This window comes from Cyprinodon tularosa, unplaced genomic scaffold, assembly GCF_016077235.1.
Source record: "Cyprinodon tularosa strain WSP-4 unplaced genomic scaffold, ASM1607723v1 ctg108, whole genome shotgun sequence".
NCBI classification, from domain to species: domain Eukaryota; kingdom Metazoa; phylum Chordata; class Actinopteri; order Cyprinodontiformes; family Cyprinodontidae; genus Cyprinodon; species Cyprinodon tularosa.
In genome coordinates, this window is record NW_024037871.1 from 1,427,097 (window position 1) to 1,435,658 (window position 8,562).

Genomic DNA, 8,562 nt, shown 5'->3' on the forward strand with positions numbered 1-8,562 from the left:
TGATTATTCTGGCTCAAAGTTAGGAAAAGCTACTCTGCAGAGAGCATCAACCTCTCTTTTTTATCTAATGTCTTATTCATGTAGGTCTGTGTTTTGGCTGTGAGGGGTGTCAGACTTTGTTCAGTTTTTAGAATTGCCTCGATGTAGGGACATCATGAAATATTCGGCACTAGATGGAATAGGCCGCTTTGCTTTGGAGACTAGTGTTCTTCAGGGTTGGAGGCAAACAAATATATTTCAAAGCGAATACAAATACAAAGTTCTAAAGACATTATTTCATTATACATGTGCCTGTTTGTTTCTGTCTCTTTACTTGGGATAACTATTCTGCCTTTATAATGAAGAATTATTTGTCTTTTTTTTTATGTCTTTTTTTTGGTAAAGAAAACTGTTTATTCTGTTCATTCAATACAAGTCTTTTAAGTTGACTTTCAGAATATTGCATTCTTTATTATTTAATTAGTTATGGGTCATGTGAAGGGTAAAACTTAAAAGAACCAAGATACAGAACCACAGGGGTTCTGTTCTTTGCTTAATCAATCTGTAGCAAACTGAAAAACAAAAAACATGTAAAATATAAAAGGGACATAAAGGTGGAAGCAGATGTCCTGACTACTGAGGACATCTAGAGGCAAAAGACAGAATTAACAAAACTATTCAGAATCCTAAATAAGCTATGACAGTGGGCAAAAATAAAATTCTAGAGATCAAAAAAGGACATAAAGACTGAAAATTGACAGAGAAAAAAAAAAATTCAAAGCTGATCAGTTTTATTCCCATGTACTCCAAAACTGCAAATGTGTCAAAACATGACTAATTGCACAAAGTGTTTCACCTCCAGAGAATAAAACATGGCCAGAGTTCACTGAGATTTGAAAAAGCTAAATAATCCATAACAAAGCATAAAAAGTCCCACTGTCACTTGGTTGGCAGAGGTGTCTGACTTTTGTTTCAGCCTTCATTCTGTCGCTAAACATAAATTTCTTTCGTTTTTCACGGCATGTGTAGCACAGCCAATTCCCCTTGATTTTATTAACATGTCTTTGATTCCCACATCTGTATTTATAGATACCCACAGACTAGAGCAAAGCTAGTGTGCATCTACTGAGAAGGGATTTAAAACCTCCACAACACCATTTAAACACCCCAAGTTTAACATTTCTCAAAACAACTTGCCTGCTTTAAAATGTAAAAACTGCTTTAGTAACCAAACTTAAAATAAGACTTTAAATTACTAACAGTTTTTAATTTTTTTCTATTTCTATCATGTCCATTTTAAAGAAGCACTAGTTGAAAGGGAAGTTAATAATGGTCTAATCTAAACATCATTTTTGGATCAGATTTTAGGCCAATGTCACAGATCCAAACTCAATTGCTCATTGTTTTTCCAGTTTATGAAACCACGTTACATGCTTAACAACAAAGTTCTGTCCAAGATTGTAAATAAAACACATTTCCCTGGTAAATTCCTTTTCTGATCCAAACCAAAGATGTTTCTTTTTTTTAAATCCAAGACAAGTGAAACTATCTTAAGACTAAACTGAATATTTTCAGATCAAATGCAGTCTATCTAGTCTGCGGATAACACTGCAGTGATGTGGATTATACCAATCAGCTTTTAGTGACAGAGAGAACGCCTCACTGACCCGTGTCAAACAACTAGTTAAGCGACCCGGGTTAAAATTGCCATAAACAGCTTGGCTCTGATCAGCATACAGTGGAAAACATCAGACCTGAATCGACCTGCTAATTTACATGATAACATTGTGCGCAGTGTACTGTACGAATGTCAACATACTGCGCCGGTCGCGTATGATCTAACAAGCAGACAAAAATCTGTTTACATTCAGTTAACATGGTGCAGCACTGGTGAGACTAATTCAGATGGAGGAAACAATAAATAACACTTCACCCAGGCTTCATTCTGTGTTGCTCTCCATTGTTTACTTTCCTGATTTCTGTGGCAATGTTGGCATCATCAACGCTAACCCAGTTTGATGGCGTCACCAGACATGCAGCAGTAGGGGGACAGAGGCAAAGCAGTTTTCCAGCGGGGGGTAAGACCCAGCGTTTTTTGGCAAATGGGAAGAAAGCCAAATGCTGATTGTTAGCGGGTCAACCCATATTTGAGAAGCCTGTGTTAACCCACTAATTTCTGCTATTAAAGTTGGCTCGCTGCCACACAGAAGGCAAGAGAGAGCTGTAGCTAGGATGCAGAACCATACAGCACAGTAGAAGTAAGGACTCTTTAATGCAAAGGTAACAAGAAAATCCTGCAACAATAGACTCTGGACAAGCAAGCTTTCAAAACTGAAATCCTGGAGTGAACCATCTACATACTTGTGCCGAGTTAAAAAAAGATTCAGAATAAAACCGCAATCGTGATATTGGTCAAAAATAATCACAAATTAGATTTCTGACAAAAACAGCCCGACTACCTTCTAATTTTGAAACATTTATTAAAATAGGTTTTTTTTGTACTTATGTGCTGCTAAAAAATATTTCAGAAAATGTGTATTTTTAACTAATATTGATGATTTGCTATTAAACAAGGAAAAAAAACTTTGTTAAATAAAAAGTGCATTATTTAAAACTAACACTACTCCATTAGGCCAAGCATTTCTAGAGTCACACTTTAGCTTCAGATTGTTTTTAAAGGCCAAACTTATGCAGGACCTGGAGGAGCATCCATACTAAAAAATGCCAACGGCCACAAAGCAATGAAATCATCCCAAAGATGGGAAAGACTGCAAAGCAAATACCTATTTTCTCTAATGTTAAACAGCCTTAAAACATTTATTCATAATTTCTTACTCTAAAGAGCATCTCAACTAATTTGCATATCCACTGCCTCAACTTATATAAGAGTGAAAGACTTTGAGCTGTGAAAAGATCATTTGGAATAAACTAGAGTAAAGTGGTCTTCCTGTATATGAAGGTGTTTTTGTGTTCTGCAATGTCTACAAATTAAGTTAACTGACTTAAAACAAAACAAAAATTAACAGCTGAAAATATTTGTTGTCAAAGGCTGGGAAAATATACTAGAGCTCCTTGAATAACGCCAACTTTAATGTATGATTACAGCTGTTATTGTAACACAGTTTTAATAAGATACTGCAGAGAACAATGGCAGACCAAGATCTACTGATACACCTTTAAATAGACTTCAGATTTCATGCATTCAACTCCTTGTAATCAAAACAACAAAACACAATTGCTCAATTAAGACTTAATTAAATGTTTAATTACCTGCTGTGGCAGTGGGTCTAAGACAGCGTAGCCCAATATGGACCCAGGGTCAGTGTCTTCCACAGCGCGTTTATAGTTGGAATGTGATGTTTAGGTTTAATGTGTCATAGCGATCACTGATATTCACTGGAAACCGTGGATTAAACCAGCAGCAGTGCCGCTGTCTCTCTAAACCAGCTGCCAGAGGGTCTCAGCGGCTAGAGAACACGCTGTAGAGATCTACTGCTCCACTGGCTCATAATCTGGCAGGAAGTACACGCTTATTCACTTTGAGCGCCGGAGCACTTTTTCGCAAAACCCTCGTTCTAAAAGCAGCACACGTGATTTAGGCGGGATGTCGAGTTGTTTTATTTATGTTCGTGCTGATTCAGCCCCACGAGGAACATAATAATACCAATTATTACATGTGATTTAATATTAGTTTTTTTTTTAACATGTAATCTGGTCATTTTAAGGGTAGAAGTTACATATCTACCAAAATAAAGCTTTTAAAACTTCAACATTTGATGTTTATAAAATGTCGCAGAGGATAGTAATTTCCTGCTAAAGCCTTATAAATCATAAATCAATTTCTTCTTGCATTATTTCAAGTATTTGTGTAGCAGTTATTATTTTTAATCAAAGAGGTTGTAGCTTGTCTATTAAAATCTAATTATATAGAGATTAATAGACTAGTGAGGAGACATGCGTTTTCCTCGCGTGGTTAAAAATGAGACTCTAGCTCCATCTAGCGGTCATTTAGGTTATTAGGCGTATCTTCACTGAATTTACTGTTCTGTCCTTTGGACAGCATTAAGTGCTTTATAAATAAAGTTGTATGTTTTGGTATGGGATGAAAAAATACATTTCAGTTTAGTATATTATTTTATTCAAAACCAAATGCTGTGTCTAAAGGGTTTCTGATGCTTTCTACTGAATTGAGGATTGACTTTGACAAGGGAAATGACTTGTGAATTTCAACATTTTCATGCAGCAATAAAGATAGATATAACACTGTATTGAATAGAAAATTTATTTGCTGATTTATTATTAGAAAAGTTTTTTTTTTAACCGAATGGTAAATGGCCTGTACTTGTATAGTGCTTTTTCAAGTCAGGAGACTTAACCAAAGAGCTTTAGGGCAGTGGTGGCCTAGTGGTTAGAGCGTTGCACTTGGTGGTAAGCTACACTGTAGCCACAGCTGCCCTGGGGCTCACTGATATAAGCGAAGCTGCTGTACACTGCCGCCACTGGGCCCTCTGACCACCATCAGTAGACAATGAAGGCGAAATGTCTTGCCCCAGAACAAAAGGACACCGAAAGCCGGATTGAACTGACAACCCTCCAAACTCCTGCCTCAGACGCCCCTGAAAATAATCACACTGAGATATCCATAGGACATAAGCTTATCAATTTTATAAACATAGTTGTAAAATAGCATGAGACATTTGCTTTATATTTTATTGTTTATATGGGACTAAAACTTTTTAGTCTGTGAGGCAGACACCCTGTCTACTTTTAAGGGTAGGCTTAAAACTTTCCTTTTTGATAAAGCTTATAGTTAGAGTGGCTCAGGTTATCCTGAGCTATCTCTATAGTTATGCTGCTATAGGCTTAGACTTCTGGAGGACATAGGGACCCCTTTTTCATCATTTTGTTTCATTCTATCTCTATTCTTTCACTCTGCAGAATCTGTTACTTTAATCTCTAACGTTCTGCTCTCTGTCGTTTCTCATAGTAGCTTCGCCTCATCTGTTCCTGTTTGACTGTGACTCCATCCTGGACAGAAATATCAGCTGTGCTGCTGCCATCAACACCTTTGTTTATAGATGTTGGAGATCGGCCTGTTTTGTCAGTGCAGTCCTGTTTCTCTAACTGTGACTGGCCGGATGTGCTCTCTTCAGCCTCTGACATGGGAGCTGGCTCGGAGCTCGTCTGCCTGGCTGTGTGATTCCTGGACGGGGCCGCCTTTTACAGCTGCCTTTTGTATCTCTGCTTCTGTCTCCTTGAACCCTAGCGGGCCTTGTCAGATGGCCGCTCACACTGAGCCTGGTTCTGCTGGAGGTTTCTTCCTGTTAAAAGGGAGTTTTTCCTTTCCACTGTCGCTACAAGCATGCTTAGTGTGAGGGATTGCATTTGAGTCAATGCAATCAACTGATTTTCTGTAGATAGAAAACTTTGAATCAATTAGACTGTATGATCTGGTGAACTGTGAAGTGCCTTAAGATGACATGTAGTGTAAATAGGCGCTATATAAATAAACTAAACTGAACTGAAACTTTGCAAAGTGAGGAAAAAAAAAACGTTTATAGATGCTGTCAAAACTAATTGGTTATGACAAAGTCACCAAATTAAAAACAGCCACTGTTATGTAAACCGGACATTAAGTTTACTGCTCAGCATCGCCTGGAATAAATTCTTTTATTGTTAAAAACAAACCCTAAAAATCTAAAGGTAGATGTCAATTACTGTTTCAAAATATTAAATATATCTTGTACTGTATAAAGAAAAGTGAAAACAGACCTTGGTGGAACAAAGTAGTGTTATTTTATTGTTCAGAATTGCTTTAAACCTCCAAATGTAATTGGAGCATTAATACAGATATGTACCATCAGGAAAATAATTTGACTTTTCTTTTACATTTAGCAGGGCTTAAAATGTTGATTGCTATTAATGGTTGTCAGAATGGGTTTAAAACTGTTTTGATTGTGTATTTTAAAATCATATCATCATATGCAACTTTAAAGGCAGCTCTGTAAATAGTCCTGTGACACGCAGACAGAGCTAGATTCTAGCTAAGGCTAAAATCTAAATACACCTTTAACTAACTTTCAGAGCTACAAACTTGCCCACAGATCTGCTCTATCAAACATTAACATGAAGAACTTCAAACTATTATTAAAACTGTGTTCACATGTGTGGACGCAACACCATTACCTAGGCTGTTGTATGTACGCTGGGCCCATCGTGGCACTTTAACACTGCCACAGGAACATGCAAAAAAATGCACACAGACAATTGTTGATAAATTAACACAACAAAATGGTGGGGAACCAAACACAAACATTAATGCCTGTTAAACCTGACTTTCAAGCAGATTAGCAAAAGACATGTAACGTAGAACATGCTTGCTTCTAACAGCTAAAAAAGGAAAGCCAATATGTGCCCAAGTGCTGACGCAACACCAGAAGGCTCCATGTTTGTTGTTATTGTAGGAGTGAGGTTATAGAGCGAGATGGATCTTATAAGAAAACACACGGCTTGCAGGTGCAAATGAAAATTACTTAATCGCCTTAGTGGGGCGACAGTGGCTTTGGATGTAGGAGTTTGCCCTGAAATCGAAGGGTTGACGGGTCAAGCCCCGACTCCGACTTTCATTGTCGTTGTGTCGTTGTGCAAGACACTTCACCTGCATTGTCTACTGATCGTGATCGGGCCCGGTGGCGCCTGTGTACGGCAGCCCCGCTTCTGTCAGTGAGCCCCAGGGCAGCTGTGGCTACAATGTAGCTTGCCACCATCAGTGTGTGAGTGTGTGCGTGAATGGGTGAATGAATGTAGTGTAAGAGCTTTGGTCAAGTCTCCTGACTTGAATAAAGGCGCTATATAAGTACATGAAAGCCCCTTTTTGGGAAACTCCTCCAACTCCCATTGTCATTGTGACACAGCACACACAAGTGAACACTGCACACCATGAAATTGCATTTATGCCTCACCCGTGCAAGGGGGCAGCCCTCAATGGCGCCCCAAGGGAGCAGTGTGGCGGGACGGTACCATGCTCAGGGTACCTCAGTCATGGAGGAGGATGGGGGAGAGCGCTGGTTAATTACTCCCCCCACCAACCTGGCGGGTCAGGAGTCGAACCGGTAACCTTTGAGATCCAAGTCTGACACCCTAACCGCTCACCCACGACTGACTCACCCATGCCATTTAATTGGTCATTGGAGATGTTTCCACCCCAGAAGTTGGTTTAAAATATTATCATTCACAGTCTTATGCCAGATGCATGCAGACGCTTCCATATGGATGGGGCCTAAGTTGGTCAACTCCCACTCCTGCTTTTTTCCTAATACTTGGTGTTTAGGCTGGAAGAGTTAGCATTTAGGCTAAGAGTGTAAGGGTAGATGTGACAACTGGGAAAGCATACACACAGTCATAAGTACATTTTTGGGTTCAGCAGCTGAAAAGAAAAAGCTTTACTTGTTTTTTTTTTCTTGCTGCAAGATAAAAGTAAACTATCTGGACTGTTCAGCTGTCCTTCCTGCATTTTTTAGTAAGGGCGGGTAGCAAACCTTGTTACCAGCAAAAACAAACATGGGTAGTGATTAGCAAAAAGTTTCAGTGCTACGTTTTTCCAACAATCCAAACTATCTGAAGTGATCTGCATATTTTCTACTGCCTCTGAGCACAATGGTATAAAACCTGAATGGTAAGAAAATCACTGAAGATTATACCAAACTGTAAGTTGAGAAATTCCTATAGCAGTGCAGTCCAACGGACATTGCAACAGATTTTGCACACGGCAGGTTGCACCAAGTACACAAAGTCAAAAAACAATATAATCAGAGCCTACTGCATCCATTTCCATAGAATATAATTCAACTTTATTGTCATTACACTGTCACAAGTACAAAGCAACAAAATGTAGTTTGTATCTATGCAGAAGTGCTACACAGGATATTGATATTCATTTACATGTGTACAATGACTTATAAATGCATGGATAATAAATGTTATATATAAACAGAGAGTAATTGTAAGAAGCTGTAAAATATATAAATATGGAAGCTTTGTACTGAATATACAGTTGTTACCCCTTCTGCCACAAAGGCAACAGACACGGTGACATAAGAGAGAAAGATTGAAATGATGCAGCCTTTATTATTACATTCAAAGGAACAAAATGCAACACATCGTTTAGAATGATTACTTTTCTAATCTGTTATCAAATGAACATAAAGAAAAAAAGGTAACTGGAATGAAAAATAAACCATTATGATTACTACAATGGAAAGTCTAGAATTATACCCTTGGACAAGACTGATAAGCTTATATTTACTGGAAGGGTTTGGTCCAAGCTATAAACAAGCTTATAATAAGGTGATGCTCTGTCTCCGGTACTGTTGTGCCAAGGTCTTATCCTCCACGGTCAGATAATCTGCAATAATAAAATTAGTCACTTCCTCTAAAAGGATGATACCTACTTGCATGTGATAAATATGCCAGGGATCGACTCAGGGATCCGTCTAAACAGGATGTACAGGAAGAACATGGGAATGTCATTTGGACTATACAAGTTCAGCAAAATGATTGTGACCAAAAGCCTGGAACTCCTGG

At 38.4% G+C, this 8,562-nt stretch overlaps 1 protein-coding gene across 2 annotated transcripts in view; it reads right to left on the reverse strand.

The window, feature by feature from the left end:
* add3a (adducin 3 (gamma) a) overlaps window positions 1-3,458 on the reverse strand; it is a 151,353-nt gene extending 147,895 nt beyond the window's left edge. For both annotated transcript variants that reach the window (XM_038291293.1, XM_038291285.1), the window contains exon 1: window positions 3,250-3,458. The gene's annotated coding sequence lies outside the window, so the exon portion shown is untranslated. The remainder of the gene's footprint in view (window positions 1-3,249) is intronic.
* Between the last annotated feature and the right edge of the window lie 5,104 nt (window positions 3,459-8,562).